Raw genomic sequence first — 14047 nt, 5'->3', positions numbered from 1 at the left:
TATGCAAACCTGGGACGTTCCTCAGGTTGGTCTGGAAGAGCGCTTGGGTTTGTCTGTATCCTCTTGAGCCTCAACAAAGCCTTTGTCTACCTAGGTATGCCGCTGAACTCATCCTTCAGTGATGGTCAACAGCAATAGGTCCATGGACGACCCGCATACAAGCTATCAGGCACGGGCTGGAGATGAGCCTGGTGGCGGGATAATGCGATTATGTGGGCTGATATCGAGACATCAATCACACCAACACCAGCTCAAGTGGAGCAGGGAGGACAATCAGGCAAATGCACACGGGATGTTCAGATTCAAAGAAAATTGGCAAATTGGGCTTGTAAACTCAATGCCACCTGTTTGCGCGTCCACAGATGGGACAGATAATTGACATAGATGGCAATGTTTCATCAAGCCCAGATCCTCCTATCTTGACAGCGCAGGCAGACCCTGATGTCACGGTGGATTGGTTGACTTGACGAATGCAACCTCAGTTCGTGGGTTGCATGGATGTACGGTGACACTGGAGGGTGTTTGTATAGGGCGACCTGGAAAAGATTATCCATGTCGCTACAACGCCCCATAAAGGACATAACAATCTCCAACTAATCACAGCTTATAATTTATCCTTTTCTTAACTAAACTTATATTATTATAATATATTTAAGATATAATGTAAAAAATAAGCTACTTTTTTCTTTCTTATTTTTATTATTAAATTTATAAGTATCTTAAATTTTTAATTTAATTAAAGTATATGCTTTTTAATATAATATATATTGGCTGGGTTAATGTATATTTGTTAATAGCAGATTAGTTATATTTAAATTAGCTATATTAAAGGAAAAAGGGTTGCAATTATAAGCTGTAAAACCTCCCTTTAGCTATAAACTATTTAAGGGTAATTATATATTATTATATATAATCCTTGCTTGCTAATGCTTTAATGTTAATTACTTATAATGCTTATTATATTTAATGTTATTATTTCCTTATAATATGTTTATAATTATACTAGTAATCTTTAATTAAGTAATTAATATATGCTTTTAAAAAGTATATAAAACAAAAGTTAAATTAAACTTAAAACTGCTAAGTTTAAATTTATTAATTAATTAAATTAATTAAAAGTATATGCTTATTTAATTATATTAAGTGCTTATAAAAGGCAAGCATATAAAAAAGCTTAAGTTATTATTAAAGGGTTAAAGGTTAATTATTTTATTAAAATATATAATTAATAAATAAAGGTTATTTTAATAATTATATATAATAAATTATTTTAATTACGCTAATTAATAAAATAAAAATTATTACTTTTATTATATAAATATTTTATTTATAATATATTTTATAAATTTATGCTTTTATTATTTATAATACTTAAGTTAAAAAAGGATTAAATTAAACCCTTAAATTAATAATATTATTATTTAATTTTTAACTTATAATATGCCTTAATTTAATTTAACTTAAGTTTAATTATATTTAATCTTTATAATTAAATAAAAATTAATTAATTATAAAGAAATAATAAATAAAATAAGTTATAAAGGTTAATAAATATGGTATTTAAATAAAAGAAAAAAGTTAAATATAAGGGATTATTAAGAAATTATTTAATATTAATTAAGTTAATAAATAAAAATATATATAAAATTAATATATAAATATTAAACTGTAAAATTTAATTAAGAACGTTTATTAAATATATTATATAAGCTAGCAACTTAAGTATTTATAAGGGAAATAGCTTACATTATTACCCTTAAAAGTAAAATTCCCAATATATAAGCATTATTATTAAAATCTTAAATATAAGGTATTATTTTTAAAAGGGATATAATTAAAAGTTAATTAATTATATTATTTTATAAGGTAATTTATAAGCAATTAATAAAAGGAAATTAAACTTTTATTAATTTAATATATTTTTTGCTAATAAATATAAAAATTAAATTATTTTAGCAATCTTTTCTTTATAATTTTATTATAACTAAGTTAATTTATTACTTTTCTTTATTAATTTTTATAATAATATATTTCTTTAATCTTAAAAATAAGAAATAATATTATATTTATAACTTATTAAATAATATAATAATAATATAATGTTTTTACTTTATATTATATATAAAGTTAATGCAACCTTTAGTTATTAATTATTATATAAATAAGAATAATAATTTTAAGTTTAAATTTTAATTTAGCTTTTCTTATTTATTTAAGTAAATAATTATTTTTAATTAATATAGCTTTATATCTTAATTATAATTTTATTAATATTTATAAGTTGCTTAAAAGTTTTATTTAATATATTTTTATAAAGGCATTTATTAAGTTATAATTATTAATAATTCATTAAATCTTAAAAATTTTATATTTTTTATATAATTATTAAAATGCTATTAAATTAATTATAAGGTATTTTTCTTTAATTATATTAAGCTTAATTAAGTATTTATATAAAAAGTATAAATTTATATAAATTGTAAAAGAAATAATATTAATATTAAAATAAATAATACTTTAATATAAAATAATTATTAAAATAATATTTATATTAAAGCTATAAATTATATTATAAATCTTAAAAGCTAAAATGCTTTTAATAACTTTTTTATATTTAATAAAAGATTAATAAATAATATTATTATAAATATTTAATTTTATAAAGTTTTCGCCTTAAGTTTTATTAATAAAAATAATAATAAAGTTAATTTAAAAGCTAAGATTTTAATTATTAATAAAAGAATTATTAATAAAAATAAGTAATTTAATTATAATTAAGTTAAGTAATATATATTATATATTATATTTAAGATAATTAGCTTATTATTAAAGTTTTTTATTAAGCTTAATATAATTTTCTTTGCTTAAATTAATAATTTAAATAGCTATAAATAAGTTAAATACAGCTTTTAATTAATAAATAAAAGTTAAGTAAGCATTATAAGCTTATTACTTAGCATATTATTATTTTTAATTAAGAAAGGTAATTTAAATAAAGGTAATTTTTATGCCTTAACTCTTTTAATATATATTAATAATATTATTCTTTATAATAATAATCTTTATATTATTAAAGTTAAGTATTATTTTAAAAATAAGTATTATTTTTAACTTACATTAAATATTTATTTTCTTAATTTTATCTTTTTTTATTATTAAGAATATTAAAATAATAATAAAGTAAGTATTATTTATTTATATTATTATTTAAAATAAGGAAATATAAGTTATAAATAAAAATAATTATATTTAATTCCTTATAATAATATTTATAATATATTATTTATTAATATATATTAAACTTAATAATATTATATAAAAGTTTAATAATATATATAATAATATTAAAAGCATATTTATTTTAAATTTTTAATAATAACCTTATAAATATTATATATTTAAGCTTTAACTTTAATTATAAATAAGCTTAAATAATATTTTAAAGCTTAATATATATTCTTTATTAAAGAAGAAATAATATTAAAATAATGAAAAGTTATTAATTTAATTATTAAATAATAAGGAATTAAGTAAAAAAGTTTTTCTTATTATAATTATTATAATTAATTATTATAAGTTATAACTTTTTATAAGGTTATTTAATCTTACTCTTAACTTTATATATTATTTAAGATTTAAAGAGTTATATATTATTATATATTTTCTTATTATAAAATATAAACTTAAAAATATTACATTTAATTAAGTTTAATACTTTCTTATAATTAAATTCCTTAAATAAACCTTTAAATATAATAATTATATTATTTTATTAAACCTTTAATATAAGTTTATAATTATTTTTCTTATATTATATAATAAATATTTAATTAAAAAATGCTTAAATAATAAATATTTATGCTAAAAATATCTTAATAAAAGTTTTTAACTTATTTTTTATTTTTAAAGATTATTTTTATTATTTTAATTTTAAAATATTTAAATATATATTTAAAAGATTTAGCTTAAAATATATAATATAATATAAATTATTATTTAGCTATAAAGTTTAAATTATAATATTTTTTATTTTATTATAATAATATAATTATATTATTATAAATTAAAAGATTATTAAATTATTTAAAAAATTTAATATAAGGTTATAATTATTAATAATAAAAAGTTTATATAAGCTTTATTATTTATTTTTTTCTTATTATATTTTTATATTATTTTATAATAATAAAATAAAAGTTTTTATAATATTAAGTTTATTATAAATATTAAAAGCTATATTTATTTATTATTTAATATTTATTTTTCTTAAAAACTTTATTATTATTTTAATAATTTTAATTTATTTTTATATTAAAAAAGTAAGAGCTAAGTTTTTTATAAGGCATAAATAAGCTTTAAAAATAAATAATATAAGTATAATTTTTTAAGGATTATAAGTATTATTAATAACCTTTATTATTATTTAAAAAATAACCTTTTTTATATAAATAATAGTTAATTTAATATATAAAATATTAAATGCTTATTAAAAAAAAGCATAATAATATTTAATTTTATTAATAAATTAATAAGCCTTTATTAAAACTTATTTATAAGTAATTCTTATTATTTATATTATTCTTTAAAACTTAATAAATATAAAGTTTATATTAATACTATAAAGAATTTAATTAAGGGAGCTAAAATAAGTATTAATTTAATATTTATAAAATACTTTTTATATATCTTTAATTAAAAGTAACTTAAGAAATTAAGCTACTTAAAACATTATTATTAAATTAATAATATAAAAAATAAGCTTATTTTTAAGAAAATATATTATATTAATAATAATTTTATAATTAAAGTTATAATTATTTTTTAAAATAAACTTAAATTTTTATAAAGAAAACTTATAAAGTTAATAATAATAATAAAACTTTATAATAATCTTTAATATTTTTTAATAAGTAATTAAAATATTTAATTAATAAATATTTAAAATATTAATATAATTAATATAATTTCTTTTTTATAAAGAATATAATAAAGGTATATAAAAAGTATTATAAGTATCTTTATTTTTAAATAATTAAAAATATCTTTTTAAAGTTATTTAATTATTATTAAATTAATTTATTTATTATATTTTATAAATAAATATATAATTTATTTATATTACTTATATAAAATAAAAAGGGGGTATATTTTTTCATAATATAAAAAATAATTAACTTAATTATAGCTTTTATTATTATTATTTTTAAAGATAAAGCTTATAATTCCTTGCTAAATTTAATAAATGCTTTTTTTATTTATAAAATATTAAGTTAAATAAAAGATTTTTTTTATTAAAAAATAAGGTATTATTTATATTTTATTATAAAAAGATTATAATACTTATATTAAAAATAATGCCTTAAAATTAAATATAAGTATATTTTTTAATTAAGATAAATTAAAAAAATAAAAATAAATATTATATTCTTTTTATTTTTATTAATATTATTTTCCTTAATAATTATATTTTTTAAGAAAAGATTATAAAGAAAAGTATTATTTATAATAATTTAATAATATATTATATTATTCTTATAATTATTTTCTTTTTTATTAAAGGTAGTTTTTATATTAAGTTCTTTATATTTTATAAGAAATATAGCATAATTAATATTAATAGCCTTATAATTAATATATTTTACTTATATAAAGTATTAATTATAATATTATTAATATTTTATTAATAAATAATTTAAAGATTAATAATTAATCTTGTTATAAATATAATACTTTTTATTTTTTAAGGTGTTTTATTAATTATTATAATAAGAATTATATTAAGGATAAAAGCTATTATTATTAAAGTTATTATGGTTAAAGTTGCGTTAATTAAAGCCTTTTTAGCTATATTTTTCACGGCTTAACAGCTTATTATCTTAATATTAGCAATTAATATAATATGCTTTATTTCCATTGCTATTAATACTTTAATTATTGTGGGAATAATATATATAGGCATTATATGCAGCGTGCTTATGTAGTGGGTATGCTGCAGGTAATGCATAGATTTAAAGGTATAAGGTTTAAACTAGTTTTATTAATAGCAGCTGTTAGTTAATGCCAGCTAATTATTAGCTAATAGTTATATGCCTTGTGCATAAATTATTATAGCTAGCTTATAGCTAAATAAGGAAAGGCTATAGCTTTATTATAACTTACCCTTTATATTATAATTAAATTAATTATATACTTTATTTATTTATTATTAACTATATAAAAGTTAAATTATTATTAATTAATGCATGCTTAATAAGTATAAATAATTAAATATTAAAGAGATAAATTTTATTTTTTAAAAGTTTATTTATTTATAATGATTTTATTAAGGGACTTTGTGTTAATAATAATGTTATAAGTTATTAAAAAGCTTAATTAAGCATTAAAAATTAATTTATAGCGATAATACTTAATTTTTAATTATGTTTATTAATGTAAATTATTAATGATAATAATTATAAAAAGCCTTAGTTAAAAAGCCTTCCTTAATATACCTTTAAGTAATTATAACTTTTCTTAATTATTAAAAGCTGTTATGAGCTAGCCTTGGGTTGTTTGCCGTAAGGTGTTTAAATAAAGTTTATATTCAAAGTATAAAGGAGAAGGTTCACTCCCTATCTGCATTTATGCTAAAGCCTATTCTTATAAGGCTAAAGCTCACTAATTAATTATAATAAGCAAAGCTTAAATCATAATATATCCTCCTTTTCTAAATTTTCATAGCAAGCCTTAAAGGATAGCTATATAATAAAAAATAAAGAATATTATAATTTAATTATAAATTAAATATTGCTCTTTACTTAGCTATTTAATTATATCTTAGCGCCTTTTAATTATGCTAAAGGCTTAGCTTATTATTTATAATTAGCATATCTTAGCCCTTATAATTTAATATATTAATTAAAGTAAGCTAATGAAAAATAATTATTTAAGCGTAAGCTAGCGGCTAAGCTAATAGCATTCCTATAATTCTTTAATGCAAGCCTTTTATATAAGCTCCCTTATTTAAAACTTTAAAATTATAAATTTATTATATAATTTATAATTAATTAATACTTAATTATAAGCAATTTGCTTTATTAATAGGAATTTCTTAAATTTTAAGTATTTTTATAGGGCTAAATTAGCTAGTATACAGTTAATTCGCTTTAAGTTTAAACCGGCGCTAAATTAGCATTGCTTCCAAGCCTTATTTTATAGAAAAAATTTTACGCCCCCTTAAATAAACTCCTCTCCCTTACTAACTTTAATTAATAAAAGCTGCACCCTTATTTTCTTATAATAATTAAGGTAATTATGCTTATAATAGCTAAATTAATTATATATAAAATACTTAATTTTGCTTATTAAAACCATTATAATATTAATATTTATTACTTTGCTATTTTAAGGTTAAGTATTATCTTTTTTTATTATAGCGTTAAAAATGCCCTTATATTACTATAAGGTAAAGTAAAAGGCCTTAAATATATTTAACTACTTCTTATAATTAAGCTAAGCTTTTGCTATAAAAGTTAAGCTATTAGCTATTAATAATATTTTATACTTATTTAATTAACTTTAAGTCTTTGCTATATAAGCTAATTAATTAAATTAAGTAAGAAATTTTATTATCCCCTTTCCATAGCATTGCTGCAATGTGATTAAGCTAAGCCTAGCATGCCTTTATTTAAAAGGATCCTTAAGCATAAGATAAACCTTCTTTAAGAAGCTTTTTAATTACTCCTTAAATATCTTTATAAAATTAATATAAAGCAAAAAGTAATTATAGAAAGTTCCTAGCTAATTAAATATATAAAAAAATTAAGCCCCTTTAGCATTAATTACCTTTTCATTTATTATAAACTTAACCCTTATCTTTATTAGCTAAATTACTAAGTATTTTTAAAATAAAAGTTCCTTTAAATAGGGAAGGGCTTAATAGGCTATTATTATTCTTTTTAAGTCTTGCTATATTAAGTTTTATATAATTATATTATAAGTTTATAATATAAGAAGATTTTAAATATATATTATAGGCTAGCCTTAAATTATTTATCATAAGGTATTTAAATAGGGTTTATATTTAAAGTATAAAGGAAAAGGTTTACTCTTTATTTATACTTGCGCTAAAGCCTATTTTTATAAGGCTAAAGCCTACTAATTAATTACAATAAGCAAAGCCTAAATTATAATAAAAGCCCTTTATAATACTCTTAATTATTAGCTAAATTAATAATAAGCTTTACTTAATTTTATTTAATTTATAATAAATGTTTAACTTTTAAGTAAGATTAATTAATTTATAGCAAATGTTTAACTTTTAATTATATTACCTTTATATCTTTAACCCTCCTCGTAATACCCTTAAAAAGCCCTTGTTTAGCACCCTTAAGAAGCCTTTGCTTGGCACCTTTAAAAAGTCTTTGCTTGGCACCCTTAAGAAGCCCTTGCTTAGCACTTTTAAGAAGCTTTTATTTATAATTAATGCCTTTTAAGGCACTTGCGTAATACCCTTAAGGCTTATAACTCTTTAAAGACCCCTTAAGTACTTAACGAAATATAAGGCGCTTAAATACTTTAAAGTATTGGTAAATAATATTTCTTTTAAGCGATTTGCATACTTAATTAACACGCTTAATTTAACACTTTAAAGTGTTAGCAATTTAATGATTTAATTAAGCGATTTAAGTAACTTAAATACTTATACTTAAATATACTTGCACTTAAACATTTATATTTAAATACTTATACTTAACTTATTAAAGCAATAATTATAAGGTATTTAACTTATTATAGCCCTTTAAAAAATAAGATATTTATGTTAATTAAGTAATTTAATTAACTAAGTAATAATTTAAAGGAAAAGCATAATTTTAAAGTATTTATATATATATATAAAAAACTGCTAGTGTGGGAATAATATATATAAGTATTATATACAATATGCTTATATAATAAGTGTGTTATAAGTAATGCATAAATTTAAAGGTATAAGGTTTAAATTAGTTTTATTAATAATAACTGCTAGCTAGTATTAGCTAGCTGCTAACTAGCAATTATATACTTTGTATATAAACCATTATAGCTAGCTTATAATTAAATAAGGAAAGGCTATAGCTTTGCTATAACCTACCCTTTATATCATAACTAAATTAATTATATACTTTATTTATTTATTACCAACCATATAAAAGCCAAACCAATAATTATCTTTATTATAATATTAATTAACGTTAAATTAAAAATTAAGTTTAAAAGATAATCTTAATTTTAAAAATAATAATTTATATAAATACTTAAGATTAAAAAATGCATATTATAATTTTAATATGCTTATATAAGTATAAATAACTATTATTTGCAAAAAGTTATCCCCTTAATAAAATATATTAAATGCTTATTAATATAGTTATAATTTATTAAATATTATAATAAAAACTTTTTAAGGGTGCTTATTAATATTTTTTAAGTTAATATATATTTTATTAAATATAATTAAGGTTTAATTATAAAAGTATTATTAATAATTAACCTTTATATTAAAATAAGCTTTAAGCTTTAAATATATATTATAAATAAAGGACCTTATATTAATATAATAAATATAGTAAATTTTAGCATAATTATTTAAAATTAAAGGAAATATTGCATAAAATTATTTAAGTTTAATATTTATTATTTAGCAAATATTAAAGAAAATCTTTATTTTATTATTTAATAAAATATATAATTTACTGCCTTAATTTTTATTTTTATTTTATATTTTATTAAATTATATATTATTATTAACATTAAAAATATTATTTATTATTTCTTAAAGGGGTAGGTTTTAATATAAATTATATAATTATAAAGGTTTAAATATTATCGTAAGTAATAATATTAAGTATAAAGTTTTTATTAACTTTTTAAAGAAAATGCTTATAAATTATTCCTTAAATTATAAAGTTTTTAAATATTTTAATAAATTTAATCTTTATTAAGATAATATTTCTTAATATTTTAAGAAAGCCCTTATATTTAATTAATTAAGGGTTTTCTTTTTATAAGATAATAATTATAATACTTATTATAAGAAAGTTAATTAAATAAAGTTTTACCTTAATTTTATAAATAATTAAAAATAAAAAGGTTATAATTTTTAAGATTTTTTATTACTTTTAATAAAGGAAATTAATTACTTTAGGTTTTAAGGAAAAAAAGTAAAAGCTATAAATAATAAAATTATATTAAGAGCTAAAGTTTTTTAAATTTTTTAAATAATAAGTATTTTTTAAGTATTTATTATTATTAACTTTTAAAATTAAAGCCATTAAATATAAAACTTAGAAAGTTTATATATATTAGCTGCCTTATATAGTTTCTTTTTTTATTATAAAGGATATTTATTATATATAAGTAATACTTTTAAGTTAATATATTGCTTATTAATATTTTCTTTAATATTAACTTTTTTCTTTTAAAGGAATTTCTTAAAGTTTTAAATAATAATTAACTTTTTAAATATTATTATATTTTAAAAAGTAAAGTTTTTTATAAAGTATTAAAGTAAATTATTATTTATATCTTAATATTTTATTATTTCCTTTATAAATTTAAAAATAATAGCATTTACTTAATTAATTATGCTATTTACTTTTATTATTAATTTATCTTAATAGTTAAAATTAATTTATTAGCTTTAAAATCTTTTATTAAAATTAAAAAATAATTAAAGTTTTTATATAAAAGTATTATTAATATTTAAAGGTATTTTTTTAGCATTATTATTAAATTTAGCTATTTTATTAAGCTATTAAAATGTTTAAGTAATTTATATATAGGGAAAAAGAAAGAAGTTAATTAAGGGAATATATTAAGATTATTTTAAAGCATAGAAAAGAAGTATTAATTATGCAATAAAAGAGTGTTTATTAAAGAATGTTTATTAACTTAAGTAAATATAAATTATTATTTATATTAAAATAAAATAATTAAAGGCACTTTTAATATTAATTATATAATAAAATGCATTATATAATTAATAAATTTAAGATATTATTAAGGATTTATTAATTAATAAATTAAATTTTTATAATAAAAAAATTAAAGCATTATTAATTTTTTTTTATTAATTTTAATTATAACATAGCTATTAATACTTAATTAAGTAAGGTTTTATTATTAATAATTGCTTATTTTTATAATATTAATATTAATTATTTAATATAAATATTATAACTTAATTATAATAATTCTTATTATTAATAATTGCCGCTTAATTAATAATAATATAAATTTATTATTAGCTTATTTTATTATTTATAATTATTTATAAGTAATTATTAATTAATATTAGCTAGGTTAATATATGTTTATTAATAATAAATTAATTATATTTAAATTAATTATATTAAAAGAAGGAAGGTTGTAGTTATAAGTTATAAAACCTCCCTTTAATTATAAATTATTTAAGAGTAATTACGTATTGCTATATATAACCCTTTCTTGCTAGTGTTTTAATGCTAATTACTTATCATGCTTATTATGCTTAATGCTGCTATTCCTTTATAACATATTTATAATTATAATATAATAATTAAAATTTAATAATTAAAAATCTTATTACCTTAAGTTATAGCTATTTTTAAAGGTTTAAGGTTTAATTTCTTAATATACTTAAAAAATATAATTTTTAAAGTTATAAAAACTTTTTATAAATAAATAAATAAAAATAAATAATTAATTTAATTAATTTTACTTTAACTTATATTATTTATTATATTTATTAATTAAAAAGCTTTATAATAATATATTTTTATAAAGTTAAAGTTAATATATATTTTTATAAATAAGGGTTAAAAAGTTATATATAAATATATAAAAAGTTTTTAAATTTATATATTTTTAATCTTATAAAAATAAATTTTTTAAAGTTATTAAATAAATAAATATAATATATAATATAAAATAAAATATAATTAATTTATTTATAAAGTTAAAAATAATTTTAAAAAGATTATATATAAATATAATTATAACTTTAATAATTTTTTAAGTATTATAATATTAATTTATTAAAATAAAAAATAAATTATTAAAAAAATAAATTTATAAATTAAATAAATTAATATTAATTATAAAGAAAATACTAAAAATAAAATATTAAAAAAATATTATAAGTTTTTAAAAAATATATATTATTTAATAATTTATAATTTTATAAATATTTTAAAAGGCTTTAAAAATATTAATTATTAAATAAAAAAGTTAAATAAAATATATTAAATTTAATAATAATATTTTAAAAAAGTTATAATTAAAAATTATAATTAATTTTTTATTTAATTATAAGTTAATTAAGCAATTAAATAATTATTAATTAATAATTATTATTAATAAAATTAATTATTATATATTTTTAAATTTAAGTAATATATAAGTATATTATGTTTATTATTATCTTTATATTTTATAAAATAAAGGGAATTTTTTAAAAGGAGAAAAAAAGGAAGAAGCTTAATTAATTCTCTTATTTAATATTTTATTTACATTAAAATTATTAAATAAAAATATAATAAAATTAAAGAGTATTTAAAGGGCATCTTTATTGCTCTTATATAAAGTAGTATTTTAATTATAATTTTATATGTTACAATTTTAAATTTTTATTTAATGTATTTATTTCGCATTGCCCCACCAGCTACACAAATTACTAAGAAAGCTTAGGCCCCCAGAACTGGCGCGTTTGATGGACACCTGAACTTTTGAGATGAGGGGCCGACGGGGCTCATCCTCATCGGCGTCTCGGGATAGGGCAAAACGCGCATCCAGTCGAGAGTGAGACAGCACCATTGTACGGGCTATGTCCATTTTTACACATTGCAGCAGCACAGATTTCCTTGACACATCGTAGATCACAGCAGTGCCAGGGCCGCCTCGGCGTCCGTGTGTGCGCTCAGCCACCAGAATCAGAAGCATGTTGGTTTGCTCACGGGTGCGGACGCGGGTAGGCTGGCACGCGGACAGGGCCCACCAGGTCAGAGGGGTCGGGGAGCCCGACGCAACCATCCCAACCTACCCGAAGGCAGGGCCGGATCGAGAATCGAGGGAGCGTCAGCCCGGCGTGGCGTCAGCTCTGCATGATGCAACAAAGACCGGCTTGACGGTCACGGGTTGATGGGACGGCCGGGGGGCGAGTGAATGCGAGCGTGAGTGCGAGTTTGAGAAGATGAGAGAAAGAAGGAGACAAAGATAGCCAGATGTTCGGACGAGTGAGAGAAGGCTGATTGAATGATGGATCGTGGGGTTCGGCCGGGACTAAGCAAGACCAGCTGGGTGTGCGCTGAGGCCCCCCAGCCAGCCTCCGAGTTGGTACCTCTTGTGCGGTATTGTGGATGCAGGTGGGTGGGCAATAAGGTTATCTTGCCCCCATCCGCCGTGCCCCTCGTTCGCCCTTTCCCCATACTCGCGTTTGGCCACGGTACACTACGGCAGTACGGTAGCTTCGGGCGTGGAGGCATTCCGTCATTCTTGCACGGCTCCATAATTCTCTTGCCCTTGTCGATCTCATCTTGAACGACCCACGGACGTTTTTCCCCAACTCCACAGCCTGACGGGGCAGTGACAATTGACAGGGAGGGAAAAAAGGGAAGGAAAGAAAAAGGTGAAGGAAAGAAAAGCCGTACCTGTGACAATTGCTACAACAGCCAAAATACCTCTGAACCAGGGGGGTTCGGCCAATTGATTGCGCATTCCTGGCTGCGGCTGGGAGGCTCACCCGACAAACGAGAAACCCTGCTTGGGCTCTGCCCCTGTCCTGCCCCTGCCCGTCAAGCCGCATCTGCACATGCTCCTGCACCTAGCCCGCGCCTAGCCTGCACCTGCATGGCAGCTCCCTCCCTTGTCTCGCCAAGCTGCAGCCATCGCCAACCTGCCCGCGCATTGTCCATTGTTCGATCCCCAAGGCAAAGAGAGGGTCTCAAGGGTCCCTATGTTCTGAGGGCCCGAGGCTGTCACCTACAACCCCAACTCGATCCCGGCCCCTACCATCCGCATGGTTGCTGTTATTACACTGCAGCAGCGACAG

The sequence above is a fragment of the Diaporthe citri genome (assembly GCF_014595645.1).
Source record: "Diaporthe citri strain NFHF-8-4 chromosome Unknown scaffold_2, whole genome shotgun sequence".
NCBI lineage: Eukaryota > Fungi > Ascomycota > Sordariomycetes > Diaporthales > Diaporthaceae > Diaporthe > Diaporthe citri.
The sequence above is the reverse complement of the archived record's forward strand: the minus strand, read 5'-3'. Positions refer to the sequence as shown.